The sequence below is a fragment of the Scomber japonicus genome, chromosome 3, assembly GCF_027409825.1.
Source record: "Scomber japonicus isolate fScoJap1 chromosome 3, fScoJap1.pri, whole genome shotgun sequence".
Lineage (NCBI taxonomy): Eukaryota > Metazoa > Chordata > Actinopteri > Scombriformes > Scombridae > Scomber > Scomber japonicus.
The window spans coordinates 7,891,215-7,910,013 of NC_070580.1; the positions used below are offsets into that span (position 1 = coordinate 7,891,215).

At 41.1% G+C, this 18,799-nt stretch overlaps 1 protein-coding gene across 2 annotated transcripts in view; it reads left to right on the forward strand.

The window, feature by feature from the left end:
- Positions 1-211: 211 nt before the first annotated feature.
- The window catches only part of LOC128355562 (band 4.1-like protein 1), a 75,521-nt gene continuing 56,933 nt past the window's right edge, over positions 212-18,799 (forward strand). For both annotated transcript variants that reach the window (XM_053315859.1, XM_053315860.1), the window contains exon 1: positions 212-501. The gene's annotated coding sequence lies outside the window, so the exon portion shown is untranslated. The remainder of the gene's footprint in view (positions 502-18,799) is intronic.

Genomic DNA, 18,799 nt, shown 5'->3' on the forward strand with positions numbered 1-18,799 from the left:
AAAAAATCAGCTGGCACACACACATGAATGCAGCTGCTGTGGAAACAATAAGGGATTATGTCACCCTGGTGGCATTTTCCCGCATGTTTATTTAGATTTGAGGACTTGTTGACACAGAGGGACATTTTTTTTTTTTTTTTTTTTTTTTTTGCAGGAATGACACATGAGTTGTTGCGTTGCTGTACGCATTCTCCTCCTGAACAAACGGACTGTAGCCTCCCTCTGCGTGTGTGTGTGTGTGTGTATGTGTGTGTGTGCGTATGTGTGTGTGCGTCTTCCTCCCTCCTGCCTCCCTGCCTCCATGCATCTGACAGCGTCCCTCCCTCTTTCTCTCTCCTCCTCCTCCTCCTTCTCTCATTAGGCTTTTCACCGGCAAAACACCGACACACTCCCTTCCCCTCATACCGGGAATAAACGCGGAGCGGCGGCAGGAGGAGCACGATTGACCCCTACCGTGCGCACCATCCATGGTCCTCCCCTGGATGTCAGTCTGACAGGAGGGTATGTTGAAATATTGCTTTTTTTTCCTTCTTCCCCCCTGCCAGTTTGGTCATGTCGTTATAAACCCGGGCTCGGTTGTGTTAAGTCAAACGATTTGTTGAATGTCGGGGCTTTTCCGACATCCTTCCCCGTGCCTTTGATCAGTTTACGCATCATGTCAATGATTACGCTCCGTGTTATATCCCTTTTGTGCATGTGACCCCTGCAGTGAAAAGGCATTTATTCACCCCTGCTGCTGTTCAATAGACCATCATTTCATAAAGCGCATGGACTTTGCCCGCTTGCTTGCCGACCTCTACCGGGGGGATGTGTAATATTGGTGGGAATGATCTTGGGAATATAAGGAAGCGGGCGCAAGTTGTAGCGTCGTTTTGTGCCCAATGGGCCAGTCAGTGTTGACATTCAACCTGCAGACCTGCAAGCAAGCAAGCACTTAGAATCACCCCCTTCCAGTGTTTCCTTTCTGCTGCCTGCATGGACTTTAAAACGCGATATTCTCACATCTCAGCACTGCCTTGGCTTTTTATTATTTTTATTTTTTTAATGGTTGCTTTCTCCTGTCATGCCCAAGTTGCGCGGCTTCACAGATCAGCTGTTTTTCAGTTTGTGTCTCAGCCTGTCAGAGCAAACTGGATCTACCATTGACTTAGTGACTGTATTCTCAAACACGTCTATCACTAATTATGCAACAACCACATTTGACAGATGCCGGAACACACACAAACACACACATACACACACATACACACACACAATATTGCCATTGTCACACCCTGTCATTAACACCTCTGCTTTACCTAAACATAGTGGTTGAGGTCACTTTTAAAACAAACAGCATTTTGAGCACATTTTTCCTCACTTTTGTTCCAATCTGTCATCTATTGGGACAGACTGTAGTTGAGTGCTGTGGATGCCTGTTTCTGACTGCATGCTCAGACAGGTCCATGTATGGAAATGGCCTCACCTTTGGTCCTCTGGTTTTCACCGGTTTCTAGGTGTTACGTACAGTATTGAAGAGGAATGTAGCAGCAACACTCAAGCTGGCTTCGGGATGCTTTACTAGTGCTGCTCTGTGTGGTTGTACCCCTCCGGCAAATGTATTTCTCAATCTTGTCGATTGACTCATCTACAGTTTCTTTGAGCCAATTGCAATAAACTAGTGCTGCAAAATGACATTTCTAAGGAAAGTCTATGTCATTAAAAGGTCTTTTGATTGTAGGATTTTTGGGGCTTATTATATCACATGTATTATTATATTGGTCCTTCCTCTGCAGCATGCATAATGGTCTACTCCCTATTGCCGCACAGGTGGGCTTATGATACTTTGTCATACTCTTTCTCAGGGCCACATACACACACACACACACACACACACGCACACACACACACACTGTCGAGCCTCAGCCTCAGCTACCAGACCTGCTGTCACACAGCATCCATGTCGTTAACATCAGACACACTCCTGTGCCTGCTGTGTCAGCCTTGCACAGTCAGCCTGCCAGCCAGCCTCCCTCTGAGTGTCACCTGATGCTTCTTCTTCTTCCCCCCCTCACCAACTGCCAGGGAGCCATTACCTCACCTCGCCGCCTTGTTTTGTCGTCTGTATCTTGACGTGAATTTGTGATACAGTCAGACACATGGAAGTGAAACAGCCAAGAAGATACTGTGTGTTTTTTTGTTTTTTTTTACCGTAATGCATGTATACACAAAGTACTTGTGTGTACATGTTAGTGTTTGTGCGCAAGTTCAGCTGCCTGAGGGTGCTGCTGGGATTTCACAGCCCAGCATGCTGCCTTAACCGTCATTTGCAATTCAAATTAGCATTTATGAGACATCCACCGAGGCAGAGGCTGCCTTCCTCTCCTCTGTGTCTCATTGGAGGCGATCATTCCTCACACTTGCAAGTTAAACCAACCATTTCTTATTGACTTCCCTGTTTGAAAAAAGTGAGCGCTTAATAGCTTCTCTGTATGAGCCACCATCACGGAGGTAGATTATTATGGGTGACCATCTTCTTTGAGTCGTTTAATTCATATATACTGCGTGCATAATTGCGTAAGGTCATCCTGATGTTGCCAGTGATGCAAAGGCATGCAACAGGTCTTTTATGTGCGTCCTGTGCTCGGCTGTCATTGCTGCTGGCCCAGTGTGAATGTTTTGGTAGCTTGTTGAGTGTGGTCACGTCTCTTCCTGCCTGCTGAACTCCAGTGACCAATCACACACACACACAAACACAAAGATACACACACACACATGGGTTTGTACTTCTATATTTGTGAGTCCCCTTATTGACTACATACCTAACCCTAGTTTTTGACTTAAACTCATGTTATAATCCTTTGGCTTATTGTTATATTTACTCTAATTTTAGGCTGATGTTTTCTCAACAACAGCCATTTATTGTGTTTGTATTCTATAGTTGTTTCTGTAGTTATTTTCACCGATGATGGCAGAGTCCGGCTTTCCCATGCAGCATTCAAATTGCTTACTCAAAACACAAGGGATTCAAATGAAACAATGCATGCATGTGCTATATGTGGCACAGGAGACAAAAGCTGCTATATGTGTGCATTTCATTCATTCAGGAAGACAACATTCAGTCGTTAGTTCAGATTTACTATAATAGAAACCATCTTGACTGTATTCTTATTAAAAATGTGATACAGTACATCTTATTAGCTCATGTTTTTCCCACAGTGGTAGAAACATGTTTCATTAAAACACACTTTCTGTTTTGTTCAGTGGCCACATGGATTGCCAAATTAAGCAGGGGTGGAATCTTAAAGGATTATTCCAATTATTTACTGTTACACTTCCATATAAATAGGATGACTTGCGAAAAAAAAAGAGAAATGTTGCAGCCAAGTCTGAGATATCCTGACTTTTAGTCGATCGTTCAAGTCAAGCTCAAAATGCAACAAAGCAACCCTTTCTCAGACCCTTCCAGCTTGTGAACTGAGCTCATCTTTTAAACTGCATGCCATCAGTTTCTAAAACAGGTTATCAATCAATCAACCAATCAAGCAATCAATCAAACTTTATTTATATAGCACCTTTCATACAGGTTAATATAGTTCAAAGTGCTTCACAGTTGATTGACAAGCTGATAATAGAGAAAAAATAGTTAATAATATATAATAATGTATTACTATTAATGTAGGGGTTTTCTCTATCACTTTATAAAGCTTCATCCAGAGACACAGAGGATGTTACACAGCTGTATTCACAGGCTGAATAGAACTCTCTATGATGTGTAAATGGACATCTATGTGTAAAATAGTTGGAATGCCTCTTTAAGGATCATACCTTTAAACTTCACCTCAACCCCTTGCATGCCTTTGGAGGAAGTTTCACGCCAAAATGCCCTCACTTCAAAAACGTTCTCACCCTCAAGGCCTAAAACTCCAATGTGTCAAGTTAAAGTGTATGAGCACGGTCCGAATCTTTGCCAGCCGCAACACGAGGAGGAAAAACATGGACTTTACACCTGACCTTGGTTGGTTACATGCCAGAGCTTGTGTCGAAATGAATATTCACAACGACCCTGTACGCAAATCACTCTTTGTTTACACACTACGTAACTAATACCTGATACCTGATAAGTGCTGAACAACACTGTGCCATTGATTGGTGGCTGATATCGCTGTGATTGCAGTATTACAGACGTAGTGGCATGGAGCTCCACGGCTTTGTGCTTGTTTACCCAGTATGCACAGCGACCTAATCTCGCTCAGTTTTACATGCTCTTTGATCAGCTTTTGTTTGGAATAACCGAAAAGAGGATAACACAACATTACTGCGGCTGAATCCTGCAATACAGTAATCACAGTGGTCGTGTTGCTTTTGTTTTATGGCAACTGAATTAAGCTTCATCATGATGCTGCATCCCACTGCAGCCGTGTCAAAATCTTGATACGTTGTATTGTGATCTTAACAGTGTGTCAGGGCAACATGGTCAGATCCTCTGTTCTGTCTTTGATCGGGGGGGCTTCTCTTTTTCAAAAAAAACGGTCGCAATCCTGTTGCTGTCTCTCTGATCGTGGCTTTATTTTTAGCCGTGGTTTCTTTTTTACTCACACAGCTCGGGGCGATTTATTGCCTTCTTCAGATTGCATCATTCTGTCTGCACTCTGGATGTGGGAAGTGGGAGAGAGAAAAGAGAAGCGATTTCATGTCCTGAGACAGTTTTATTCCAGCGTTCTGTTTCCCCACCTTCACTCATGTGGCTCCTCAGAGCTGATGGAAAGCATCACTTTGTCCTTCTGAAGGGGAGGCAGGCAAGCTTTATCCCGAGCAGTAGCAGCTCAGCCTGCCTCAGCCTGATGATTGCAGTGAGTCAGCAGGTTGTCCTTTTTTTTTTCTTTTTTCTTCTTCTTCTTCTTTTCCCCCCTCTCTCGTTCCTTTGCATACCTACACGCTCGTCTCCCTCGCTCCCTCTCTCTGCTGCTGCTGCCTTCTATGAACAAATCCCCTGCCTCTCAAGGATGAGACTCATCATGTTGTTGTCTGGCTTTGATCTGGTGCAATGATACCCATAATGCCTCTCATTTTTGCCTCCCAGCTTTAAGGCTGGGAATTTATATTTCAGGCGAAAGTGAAGGGAAATAGTTGCCATTTCTTTTTGGGGCTGTTTATTCAGCCTTCATTGTGGTCTGCTGTTGGAAATACTTCTTTTTTCCAGCTATTTTGGCCTCTTCCAACAAACCAAGCCAGCAGCCATTGTTTTCATTTGGCCACTTTACACTTGGCAATCATTAATTAGAAGCCTTCGCAGTCAACAGTTGTGGAGGGGAGGCTAATTCCATTGTTGATCCGCATGCATTTCCCCGACGATTACAGTGCTTGATTGCCTGAGTCGCACACAATGTAGAAAGCTGGTGAATTGAGGATAAATTGTTTGTAGTACAATCTGACCTTAGCTAAAATTGCAGTATGTATAAAACAAGACCCAAAAAAGAGGATTAGGAGAGATTAGAATTGCAAAAAAAGAGAAGGGAAAATAGGCAACAATACCATGTTTACATCTGCGGAGGAAAATCCAAGATGATTTTTACACGATGGAGCTGTGTGTTGCAGGTGTAGTAAAGCTGCTGGAGCTATATGTAGCTTCTGCACAATGTGGGCCCCACGGTAGCTGTACTGTGATTAAAAACGGTTGCTGCTGCTTTTGTGGTTAACGAGATATGCAGTTCTTACTGAGGAGGGTGGGTACACTCTGACCTCTGCGTTATATATTTCGCTGGTAATTAGACTGAAAGATGATTGTGCATCAAAAGCCCAGTGAAGCAGGTGGGTGTAGTCTGTGGCTGGATGTGTGCTTGCTGTGTATTTCTCATCCGATGTGAACGAGCGAACCGTTTATCGATGGGTTTTGCTGTTTGTTGCAGCGGTCTGTGGAGGACTGCACACACACACACACACACGCACGCACGCACGCACACACACACACACACACACACACACACAGGCTACTCCCAGTCCCTTTGGGCCTGATGTGTGACTCCTAAACTGGTCAGACAGGTTAGGAGGCAGATCAAGGAACAGCCGCAGTCTTTACATACGCCCCATTTGTACACGTGTCCACACAGTCATTGTGTACACTCGCTCTGTGTGTGTTTACACTCCTCAATCATAAGTTGAGGATACATGTGACACATGCCTTGAGTGTTTTCTGTGTGCTTTGTGTGCTTTTCAACTTCCTTGTTGCTGTTTTTGTTGCCTTTTGGAGTATCGACTTTACTGTACACACACCTACACACACACAGGCAATCTGGACTATGTGGCAAAACACACAAGTTGTGTAAATGCTCATTTTTCGTTCAAATCCCCTAGAAAACGTTGTATTATTAGATCATCTGTGTGAAAATAACTACACATTTACTGTGTGTGATGCTCAGAAGCCGCATTAGTCATGTTGACTCTTTCCCACTAGTAATAAGGACTGGAAATGATCACACTAGTCCATTTAAAAATGGTATACTGTTACTTGGCTGCAGACCATTTGGAAATGGATAAATGCTTCCACTTATGTCAATAAACAATAAAATAATCAACTTATAGAGACTTAAAACTTTGTGGAAATACATTATCCATCATTTAATGTAAAATTGACGCCTATAGTCATGGAGTAGGAAGAGGAGCCAGGATGTGCTGATCTAAGTGTCAGAAAACTGCTGCTTTTTCTGCAGAGTTCAAGTGCAGGAATGAGAGATACTATGAAATTCCTTCATGGTTGCCAGTCTTTGCTTTTATAATCCGACAATATTGCCTCCTAGTTTTATCTTATCTTATTTGTGATCTGGCTCTTGAAGCTGCACTTACAGCTGGATTTCCATGCAACCATTAAAGTACTATAGATAAAGATGAATGTATCTACAACACAAAAGCAACACTTTAAAACCTAAGCGGTAGCGCAAAGTATACATGACTTCTAGTACTGTATGGGTGAGCATTGGTGTTATCCTTGTGCTTTCTATTTTTAGCTCACTTTGAGTTAATTGTAATCCAGGGCCGTGCTGATATCCATCATAGCTGAATCAGCTGCATGCTCCAGTGTTCCTCTTTACTGCCTTGTTTCTCAGTGTACCAATAAGTGTCCCCTCACCTCATTAATGAAGCTGTTGATTTATAATCACAGCAGGCCATCTCAACTCTAGCAAGCTTTTCTGCGAAATTATTCCCTGATTGCGTTGCTTTCAAGGTTAGGTGGAGTTGTTGGAGGGTGTCAATAATAATGCAGCAATGGTTTCTATGAAAGCAGAAGACATGTGCTGCTGTTGTATTTTTGGGGTGGTCCACTCCCGCCTGAAACTGCTGTGCGGTTGCTTTTTGATCATTCATGCGTTTTGGTGTTTATTCCACCCCACACAACACTTTCACTTCTCTTCCCCACCTGTGCTAGACAGTTGTAATGCCACTCCTCACTACCGGAAACCACTCACTGTTCTGCTATCAGCTTCTCCCTATGTGATAGTTGTCAGTTGTTGCATGCCAACTGCATGCCTTGCTCTAATTGTTTCATGTTTTTTTTACAACTTTTTTTTCTCTGCTGGTCGACACAAAACGTTTCACACGGCATGCACTGATCGTTCGTGGAATCTCTGTCATGCATTGATTTTTTTTCCTCCTGTTTTGTTTTTATGTTGGCAGCGGTAATGAGAGGCTCCTTTATAATTCATGCCATGATTGATGTCCCTCTGGTAGCAGTTTACATGCTACAGTCTCACCACACACTTATGCCAGCAGTGCATAGTGCTGCCAAACAGCCCAGTCCACAGATTAAGATGCTTGGTGTTGGCTTTCAGCTGCCTTTTAGCAAACCACACTAGTTGTTGTTGGTAGTAGTGTTTGGCAGATGACTGGAGCTGCTCAGAAGAAGTTTAATAGACAACTCTAAAATGTTCTTGAGTGGTATTGATGTGCCTTTTCAGCCTTACTCTCTCTGTGCCTGTCCCTGTCTGTACTTAAACAAATAGCACTGAGCTCCTTGTTCAGCATCTTTGCAAATCCTCTGACACTGACACCAGTAACACAGAGAGCTCCTGTAGCTTCCTTTCAGCCCCAGCACTGATCCTAATAAGGAGATGAATGGCTCTATACAAACAGTAGAGTGGAGCTGGGGACTGGATATATGCCCACTGCCTCTCTTTTTCTCTGTGTGCTGAGGGTGAAATGTGGGTTTCAGTCTCCTCTGATCTGATCTTATGTTGACCTGGTCAGCAGGATTCAGGACTGACAGGACAACATCACAGTTCCTGGACCTGGGAAAGTTCATATTTTGCTCAAAGAATTGAGTCTCAGTGAAATTCCACATAGATGTCACGACACGTCATCACTGCAGGTGAATAACTCAGGCAGGTATTGGTCAGTGATCATTGGTAACTATAATATAAACCTCATCTTTACCCCCAAATTGATTCACAGCACCACCAGTACTAATGCTAGATAACAACAACTTTGATGCTATAACAGACCTGTTAAGATTAGTGTAGCGTGTTAAAAAACCAGAGCAACGCAGGTCCATGTTTTCATTAGTATTTTGGTTTTATTAGCAGTTTACAGAAACACAAAATGCTGAATTTTTCATGCATGTGAATTAATGCAATGGTCAAATAATGTAAAAATACTGGTTAGCCTCTTAAAACCGCACGTTAGCTGGATTAGGTAGCTTCCTTGCTACTACTGTGTGTCAGAGAAGCTAGCAAAAAGAGGTGTGTATTTTTATTAGTATTTTATTTTAATAGCAGTTTACAAAAACAAAATGCAGAATTTTTCATGTATGTGAATAAATACAATGGTCAAATAATGTAAAAATACTAATTAGCCTCTTAAGTGTTAGCTAGATAAGCTAGTGTCCTTGCTTCTGTATGTCAGTGAAGATAGCAAAAACAGGTCTGTATTTTTAATTCCAAGTTCAAAAAACACACAAAATGCTGTAAAAGAAAATAAACACTTAGGTCCTTTAAACAAAGAAACAGCTAAATAGATTAGCTACATTGTTTGCTACATGTTTCTAGACTCACACCTACCTTCTAGAAAATACATACAATACATTCAATTACATAACTTTATAGAATGACGGTTGGTTACAGTAAGAAATATAAATGCTAAAATGCTAAAAGATGAAATTATATGAATTCCTTTTCTACTTCTAGAGATGTCAGTCTTCCAAAATTAGCACAAATCTAGGCATGGAAATCATGCTTCCTGTAATTACAGATCAGTCTTTGTTGTATAATGTGATGTTTTTCCATGTGATAGGCTCCAGAATACACAGTGGAGTATAATTCCTAGAGGGATTTCATCAGATTCTGCAGGGAATTGACGTGGTTGCTCAAAAATCAGCATTACTTGAAGCATGAAACATTCCAGTATGTGCAGGATGAGTCATCAAAAGTATTTTTAATGTGACATATAACATCATATAGAGATAAGGGATTTACACTTTGACAGAGCATAGAAACTTTTTTCTTTATTTCACTGACTTTTAAGCCTCAGTTGGTGCACTTTGCTCCAATTGCTGAAAAACATGCTTGCCAAAAAAAAAAAAAAAAAGTTAAATGTATGTACCACAGAGTTTTAAAAATGCGACTGGGATGATTGCCACTCTTATAGAACAACAAGACGAAGAAAAGAGACTTATTTTCTCTAAACTCTGCTTTAACAGTCTGCTTTAACAGTGGGAAATAACCAGCAGTCTCTCACACCCACGGTGTCGGTTTGATGCTGTACCGCTGTTCTCAAGTACATTTCAAAACTGCTGTGATTTTACAAATGGAGAAAAAAGTTCCATGAAAGATTGTCCAAAAGTGTAGGAGCATTTATGTTATATAGAAATGGTACAGATACGATCATTTGTGTGGAAATTACGCCCCTCTCTCAGCTCTCTGTTGTATATGAGAGGCACACAATAAAATCACAGTACTGGCTGCTCTTATTTATGATGTCCTCATAAACATCTGGATTGAGTAGTGTATTGACTAATAATTACAGGGAAAGAGCATCATACTTTTAATATATGCTATTATTGATATGTCTTCTTGTGTAAAGGTTTGTAGGTGGTTTAAAATACCTTGTGCTTGCTTACAAATATATAACAAGATGATTTTAGTACATTGTTGGGAGTAATTTGAGGAAACTGAAATCCATGAATAATGAAAGCCTTCGAATCCTCAGACACTTTTATGTCTTTGCTCTTATTTCTTTCACTGTGCAGAGAGTGGGAAGCTTTCACCATAAACATTCCCCTTGTAAAGTGGTATTGCATTGGCACATGTTGCGTAACAGATAGGAAAAATGTGGGAGTAAAATGGTGCACCGTCACAACATTGCTAGGATTATGCTTTTTTTCTTGCTGTTCCTTAGTAGCAGGCAATTGTGCCTTTTAACAGCATATCTGCACACTTGGTTCTTTAATTGTACATAAAGGAAAAATAAATAAATTGTGTGTTTTACCCCCACTAAAAAAAATAAATCTATTCCACAGGCCATGGTTCACACAGAGTGAAACTGCTATTAGCTATTAGGATACAACAAACCTAAACCAAGTGTTAAATTAAATTTGACAGCTCCCTATTAACCGCTCCTTTCACACTTAACAAAAGCAGTCCAGGCTAATGTTTGTTTTGTTGGACTGTGTTTAAGGATTGATAAGTCATGGCTTCTGGTCACTAACTGTTTAGCCCGAGAGCAAACCTGATTCTGCCTCTTATACCTGAGTCATGCACTCAATATTATTCAAGAATGTTCGTTTTTTTTTTTTAACAAATGGTGTGTTGACTCTGACCTTATTTTAGCCGTTGGCTGTCTGCGAGTTTCACTAGTTATTTTCCAGGCCTGCAGCTGGCCATGATTTTCAGGTAGAGCTGTCTCAGTTGCCCCAAAGTCAACACATTTAAAGGGCAGCCTGGGTGTTTTACTGGACCGCTTGAGATTGTACTTTATAGTTTGAAAATTGGTAAAGATGCTTATTCATTTTCTTCCAGACAGTTAAATGAGGTGATCAATACCACTCTCATTCAAGTAGGATAAATATGAAGCTTCAGCCATCCTCTAGTTAGCCAAGCTTAGTACAAAGACAAGAGGCAGGGGGATTTAGCTAATAAGGCTGTTTTTTTTTCACTTTAAATGTTTGATTAAAGAAAGAACATGTGAATTAGTAAGCTTTAGAGGTGCTGGGGATTTTGGCATGCTTAGATAGAGCCATGTACTGTAGCTGTTTCCCTGTGTTTCCAGTCTTTATGCTAAACTAATCTAAACAGCAGCTGGCTGTAGCCTTTAATTTACCGCACAGACATGAAAGTGGTGCTTATCCTCTCACAAAGAAAGCGAATAATGGTAATGCTTCATGAACAAGTCAACAGGTAGCACAGCCCTGCCAACCTCTCCTGTGTTCTGATTGAAGTGAGGAGCATCCTCAAGTTTTTAGAACACTTGATAAATGTGACAGATGTGTTTACTGAATGTAATTTGAAGCTGTAAATAGATGGTAATTCTTGCAAAATGAGGATCTAGTCAGTAATCCGCTGACTTTGTGCAGTTGCTCTTTCATCCGCCTCCACGTAGTCTCGTCGCAAAGATGGGTTGCACTCTGCCATTCGAATACTCAAACAGACGAACAAACAAAGCATACTAGATTACTCAAACGTGGCCTGGATGACACGTTTGACATTTCACCGGGATCGATACGACCTCACTGTGGCTACAGCCACATGAACACAATAGCAAATGTACATGGATGGGTGGAGCAGGACCGTCAGCTTTCAATCCTTTGTGTTGCTTTTGTGTCATAATTTAGTTCTGTAACACTCTGCCTGAAAAGCATATTCATAATTCATATTTATTACATTCCCGTCTTTAATATTTCATGTTTGGGAGACCATTTCTCACTAGTTGAAGAAATACATCTTAGTTTGAAGTGTTCATATTCAGCTTCTCTGTGAAAAATATACTATTAGTGATGCTGGGTAAAACATCTTTCATTGGGAAGTCCTACTTTTCCAGAATCAATGTTTATGTAACCCTAATTCATATTCACATGCAGTCGTCAGACTGGGCTGTAGAATGGAAAAAAACACACTACTCCAGAGAGCGAGTGGCAAGCAGACTACGAACAGAACATTTAGTCCAGCCACAGTCATCTTGTATTGTGTGCTTGTCCTCAACTCACACGGACTCTCCTCCTGTATGTTCAACTCTCTAGTGCTGCAGGCTGCCTGTGGCTGCTCATTTTAGATTAATAGCCTTGGCGAAGTCAACCAGGGTTAATGGAGCTGCGCCCTTGTAACTCTGGTTCGTCCCGGTCTTGTCCTATCAGCCACGGGTTTGCTTCCTTCCAGGAAGCCATTGCTCCATTTGGTTTTGACTAGCCTGTATATACAGTATTATCCCCTTTCACTAACATAACCATTGTATGATTACTCTTGATCTTCACACAATTCAAAACACTTCATATAGTTCCACTTAAGGCCAGAACGACATAAAAGCACAAGCAAAGTTTCCCCGATGCTTTTCATTCAATTTGTGCAACTGCAACTTGCATGTATTTACCGTTGCTTTTAATTTACTCAGGCAGAAGCTCATTATACACTCAGCACCTGGGACTGCCCTCCATGCCCAATTTCTGTGTGAAGGAGCTCAACAGCTCTGCTTCAGTGGTGGGAATTGTTGAAGATTACCAAGCTCCCGACAAGAAATGATAATGTAAGGTAGGGATACTAATGAAGTTATTCAAGAGAGAGAGGGGCACACTGCTGAAAGTCCAGCCGAAGCTCAGAGCGGAGTAGGTGAAGGGTGGAGATGGTGTTGATACAGTATGGCTGATGTCTCATTAAAAACCTAAGGTACATGCGGCCAAATGCAAACTCACTCTCATTAAAAGAGCAGTCTGAGTCCACAGTGATTTCACAGTTCATTGACTGTCATATTTCAAGTTAAATTTTAATAAACACGAAACTATCTGCAACTCCCTTCCCCTCCTTTCTTTGGTGTTATGAAATAGTTAGATATTATACCAGTTTTTGACACAAAACTGGCCTTTATGTGAGAGCCTTAGTGAATCCAGATCTTATCGTGATCTGCCTTTATAATTCAAATACCGTAGGGAGAGATGTGTGACTCACTGCTGACATTCAGACATATGCAGTGCCTGAGATGATTTCTTACTTGGAAGTAGTTTGGGGCTTAATTATTTATTGGTGGCACTGGAGGAACTAAAATAGCGTGTCAAGGGTCTTATCCCAGTGCTCTTCTACACTATCTCCCTCTTTTGATACATGCCTCCAGTTTCTCACTTTTTCTACAGTAGTTTTCCTGTTCCTAATGACAAGTTAATTTGCTGATGAAATGATTCACTTTCATACACAGATAGCATGTCAAAGCAAACTGAGTAACAGTTTACTGAAGGACATGAATACATCGCATTGATGTAAGCAATGTGTCGCTTCCATGTGATTCTACTGCATAGGTAAAGCAAGTGAACAGCTACTGCTACATTATTCTAGTTCTTGATGGATCTATATTGCCTGCAGATTGCACCTCAGATATTAAGTGATCTAACCTTTCAGGCTCATGTGCCTGTTAAATGAATATGTAGGAGCATAGTGCATGGGAAGCCTCAGGAATGAGGTGTAATATACTAAATCTATCCCTTGAATCATGACCTCCTCTGTCACGTCTTTCCCCTTTGCCTTCTCCTCTGTAATATTGTCTTGATGGAAAACTCAATATGGCCTAAAATGTTAAATTGGATAAACTGAGGAAAGTTTAAACCCACAATTTTCTTCTTTTTCTTTGTGTGAAACAGCTCCTCATACCGTATTATTCAGCGGTGCAGTGTATTTTCCACACAACATTCAAGAAAATCAATTTTCTTTGTCTCATACGAATGAGATCTTCTTCTGGTGAAGGCTAATTTGTGTTTGTTTCCACCGTAACTACGATTTGTTTGTGGTCAGTACAAAACAATTTGCAATTTCATGTCTATGAAGGACCCAACAGACTGTGTGGTAATGCTTCTCTAGTCTTTGACTGGTAATTATATCTGCCACATAGTCCTGACCTCAGCCAAGATGGCAACATGCTGTTATTTACTTTGTTCAATTGTGAGCAAACAGCAAATTAAATGGCTTTAGTCCAATCTGGATGGGCTACGTGACATTTCAGTTGGATCAATGAAGCCTCACCGAGCCACAGGTCCGTGAACTGTTTTCATCTCTAACATGGGAGATGAATGTGTTCAGTCAGCAGGGCATCTACCTATCTGTGTTAGCTCATGTATGTCATTTATTCCTTTATCATTGCTCATCATGCCCACATTCATAATTCATACTTATTATATTTGCAGATTTTTCATATTTCATGGTTTTGGGTGATTACCTAATTTTTCAACAACTCCTGTCCAGTATGGGTTTGTTGTGATTGTATGAATATTTCATGTCTGGAGATGGAGGGTACATGGCTGCAGCACATTAAACGTTGTCATTCATATGACTGGTGATACAGGGGAATTGCAGCATTCTATTAGTGCTGATTTGTTCTCTTCTTGCCTTTGAGCAGTGTTGAGTACAGAATTAATGGATGAGCTATTCATCTAATGCATATAATTATGTCTGTGAACTTCTTGCTATATAAGTTTTTCAGAAAGTTGCGTGTGTGTGTGTGCATGTCTCTAGTGAACCAATTTCTCATTGGTTGAGAGAACTAATTCCTGTTTAAAACTAGCGTCGTGAGGACATTTTGGCCGGTGCTCAAAGGGCTTCAAAGAGAAACTTGAGGGTTAAGACTTGGTGTGAAGGACGAGGTTAGAAATTGGTTTAGGTTCAGTTTAGGGTAAGGGTTGGGTTTAGACAGTTGTGATGATTAAGGTTAGGGTAAGCAGAATGCATCATGTCAGTGGGTGTCCTCACAAGGACATAAAGTGTAAAACATGAGGGGAGACTGAGAAAGATAATTTAGTTATCCTTCAATACATATCAAAGGCCTGGGTAGAAAAAAAGAAATCATTAATCACTATTTTGAGATGTATGATCCAAAATAACTGTGCCTTTTCCCAGTTATTACATGTTCATTCACTCTAAATACTATGTGTAGACTGTGGTTAATTGTTACAGTACTAATAGGGTTGCACATGTGTAGAATGTCAGTTCTTACATTGTAGAAATTAAGGCATCACAACATGCCTTGAAAGGGTTATTTTCAGTACATCAGTGCCAATAGTACCAACCCACAGTAAATCAATACCGACTTTTAAAAGACCACCTAAAATCAAGACTAATCACTTCTCTAAATGTAACTACCCAAAGGACTCTTTGGAGTAGCAGCCAAAGGACTTCTTTTTGAAGGAATCCAAGCAAGCTGCACTTCATTTAACTGGAGAACACTTCATTTGGCCACTTTTTATCTCTCGTGTCTCTTAGTATTCATCCCTCCCTCCCTCCTGTCTTTCCACTTCATGCCCTCTCTGAGCAGCATTGCACTTTGGTCGCCCCTCCAACCTTCTATGATTCTCATATTGATGTGATGTGGCCAGACTTGGGCAGACTTGGAGGGAATATTGATTAGACGGGAGACAGGTTACTAGCCATCTCTTTTGTTTACCCAGCTGAACAGAAGTCGAAGAGCAGAGCAGAAGTTGGGAGCAAGAGGCAGAGCGAAGATCAATGTCAGATTCAGAGCAAGGCTCTTTATCACGCCACATCAATCACAGGTCTACCACTGAGTCATCCTTCATACTTACTTGATAGAATCTCAATTTAACCATCCTCTCAAGGTTATTAGAATTCCTCCTCCACAGCTCGGGGTGTGTAAGCTTTAGTCAGAATCTAAAACTGCATCAAATTGTGTGTGGTGCCATCTTTTATGTATCAGAGGTGTTTATTAAGGTCAGACTGAGCTGAAGGCTGGCATATGATGTTTGTGAATTGGAAAAAAAGTAAAGTTATACATTTGTCACTCCTGTGGGTGACTCTGTCCTTTGCATTTGTGCCGTTCTACCTTCTTAGGAGCAGAGGTCAGCTATTCCTGCTGGGGATCAACTCTAATTCACTCAGCTTATCACAATTTCAGGAGTATTTTTACTGTGTAACTTGACTTTAGGTGTTGGAGGAAGAGGGAACAGCCAGAGGAAACTCACACAGACATGTCGAGACCATGCCAATGCCAGACAAGAGCAGGGCTGAGATTCTAACCCAGGGCCTTCTGCTACCCACTAAGCCACAAGCTGACAAGTTAGAACACTTTGTCTTGGTGTCTTTAGATTCCAATGCCAAACAGATGACCAGGATAATGCAAGGAGATTTCAATATCATAATTAGACTCTGATAAAGAAAGGAAAGGAGCCAGCAGAGGTGGTTTGGGCACCTGGTTAGGTTGCCTCCTGGACACCTCCCTCTAGAGGTGTTCCGGGCACATCCTACTGGGGACCCTGGGGCAGACCCAGAACATGAAGGAGGGATTACATGTCTCTGCTGGCCTGGGAATGCATAGGTATCCCCCAGGAGGAGCTAGAGGGCACTTCTGGGGAGAAGAATGTCTGGATTTCCTTACTCAACCAAATGCCACTGCAACCTGGTCCCTGATAAGCAACGGAAAATGCATGGATGGATAGATGGATAGACACTGATAACGTAACTAGATCTAAAAATCTGTTTGTATGGTGCCACAAAAGAATAAAGGAACTCTGCATCATAGTTTGGGTGTTGCTGCTGATATCCTACTAGCCACTAGGTTGTAGAAAAGTTAACATGGACATTGTAGAAATACTTGGAGCAGGTAATGAAGGACTTTGGATTTACACTTGAAACTATCTTACCATTTGTTTGGAACCAGAAATTTAAACTCAATTCAATCAACAATCTACATCAATCAACATTTTTTAGCTATGTTAATAGTATTTGTATGGATGGCAATGTCTGTTTATAGTTCCACCTCATTGTTTCCCTCAACAACTATCAAATGGATTGCCATGAAGATTTGTCATGACATTCACGGTGCCTGGACAATGAATCCTAATGACTGTGGTGACCCTGGATCATACAATGGAATTTAGTTTGAGATGTGCGGATCAGTTATTGATTTCATGTTTTCAGCTATTGCCTCTATTGGATTTTTGCACTCGGTATTGCAGTCCTCTGTCCAGGGCCTGACTGACATTTTCTCTAACTATTCCAGTCTGCACATATTCACCCTGAGGCCTCTGGATGTGAATGAAACTTAAGCTTGCAGAGCAATGTTTGTTAACAGATTCAACTTGACAGTCAATATTGCGTGAGTTTTTCACTTTGTTATCAAAGTATTATTAGAATTGTGGTTATTGTACCACAAGGATTTGGTGTTTATGGCTAGTAAACACCGTAGTCTGGCTGTAAAATCTTCTGAAACAGAATTCAGACTATCATGTAACACCAAGACTAATAGAACTGAAATTATTTGTGATGGGTTGGCAGTCCTTTAAAATGGATTGAGACAGGTTTCTTCACACATTTTACAGACTGCCAAACGTTCATCTTTATCTGTGGATATCCCTTCACATTGCATTGTAATGATGTCTGGTTAGCCGGAAATACTTATGACTTATAGTTACATCTATGCTATCTAGTGGCCATAGTATTTATGATCCAATGAAGTGATGCTGTTCAGATGACATCAATGTAAGGTGCCTTAATAAGATGCTTTTTTAGGGTTGGGTGGATGTCTAGATAGTCTAGATGTCTAGACAGATGGCAAAAAGTGGACTTTGCTGCTGGATACTACTGTTTGCCTTTAGTTTCCAACCGCAAATGCTCTGTTTACAACTGTTGGTTTTTTTTAAAGACTGTAAAGTCGTGGTGTTTACTGCTACTGCTGATGACAAAGATTGCATAACTTCAAGTAAGTATAAACCAAGTTTCAAGTGGTAATTTTAACCCAAACCATGATCTTTCCCAGACCTTAACCAAGTGGTTTTTGTTAATTATGTGAGTCAGTGGAAATAGACTTATTCTGTTGTTTTGGTATGAGGACATGTTGCGAGAAAGGTCTGGCAAAAACATGGTTCGGGGGAAAATATCCACATACCCAGGTATATATTTTACATTCTTCTCAGCCTCAGTCTCAATAATCTGCAGGAAAAACACTAGACCCAGAAGTACTGAGCACTGAGTATTGTTTTGTCTGCATAGGGGAGTGTGTTTGTGTGTGTATAAGAGAGAGTGAGTGTCCACTAGCACTCTATCCTCTCCACAGACAAGGCTGACAGGACAGATAGCCATTTACCTACAGAGTGCTGGGTCAGCACATTCAGCCTCTCTTATTTCAAGAGGCGGCAGCCTGCCAGCTAACCCATGAAAGGAGGACGGAGAGAATTGAAAGGTGTTTTTGTTTTGGTGTGCTGCTGTCTCCTCTTGCTGTACGAGTTCTACTATGTCCAGCTGACTTACAGTTAGATTTTGTCCCCTGCTATCCTGCCTGCTGCTGCTGTGTTAAACAGGGCTAATAGGGATGAGAACTAAGCAAGAATACAAGATGTTGTTTTGCTTTTTCCGCCTATACTTTCATTTTGTATTTGTGTAGTTCTCCCTCTTGCCCTGTGTCATATGTTAGTCACTTGTATTGCACTATAAACAAGAAACAAACAAACAAATATTATCAAAATGACATTCACATCAACACTGCTTTAGGAAGGAAGGATATCAAATTTAAAGTGAGCATGAAATTTTTCAGATCAGTTTTCTGGAAAACGTCCATTGAGGATATAGAGCCTGAGGGTTGGAGTGGTTTTGATGATGTCAGAAATGTGGTTTGCAGCTCTGAGTGGTTACAT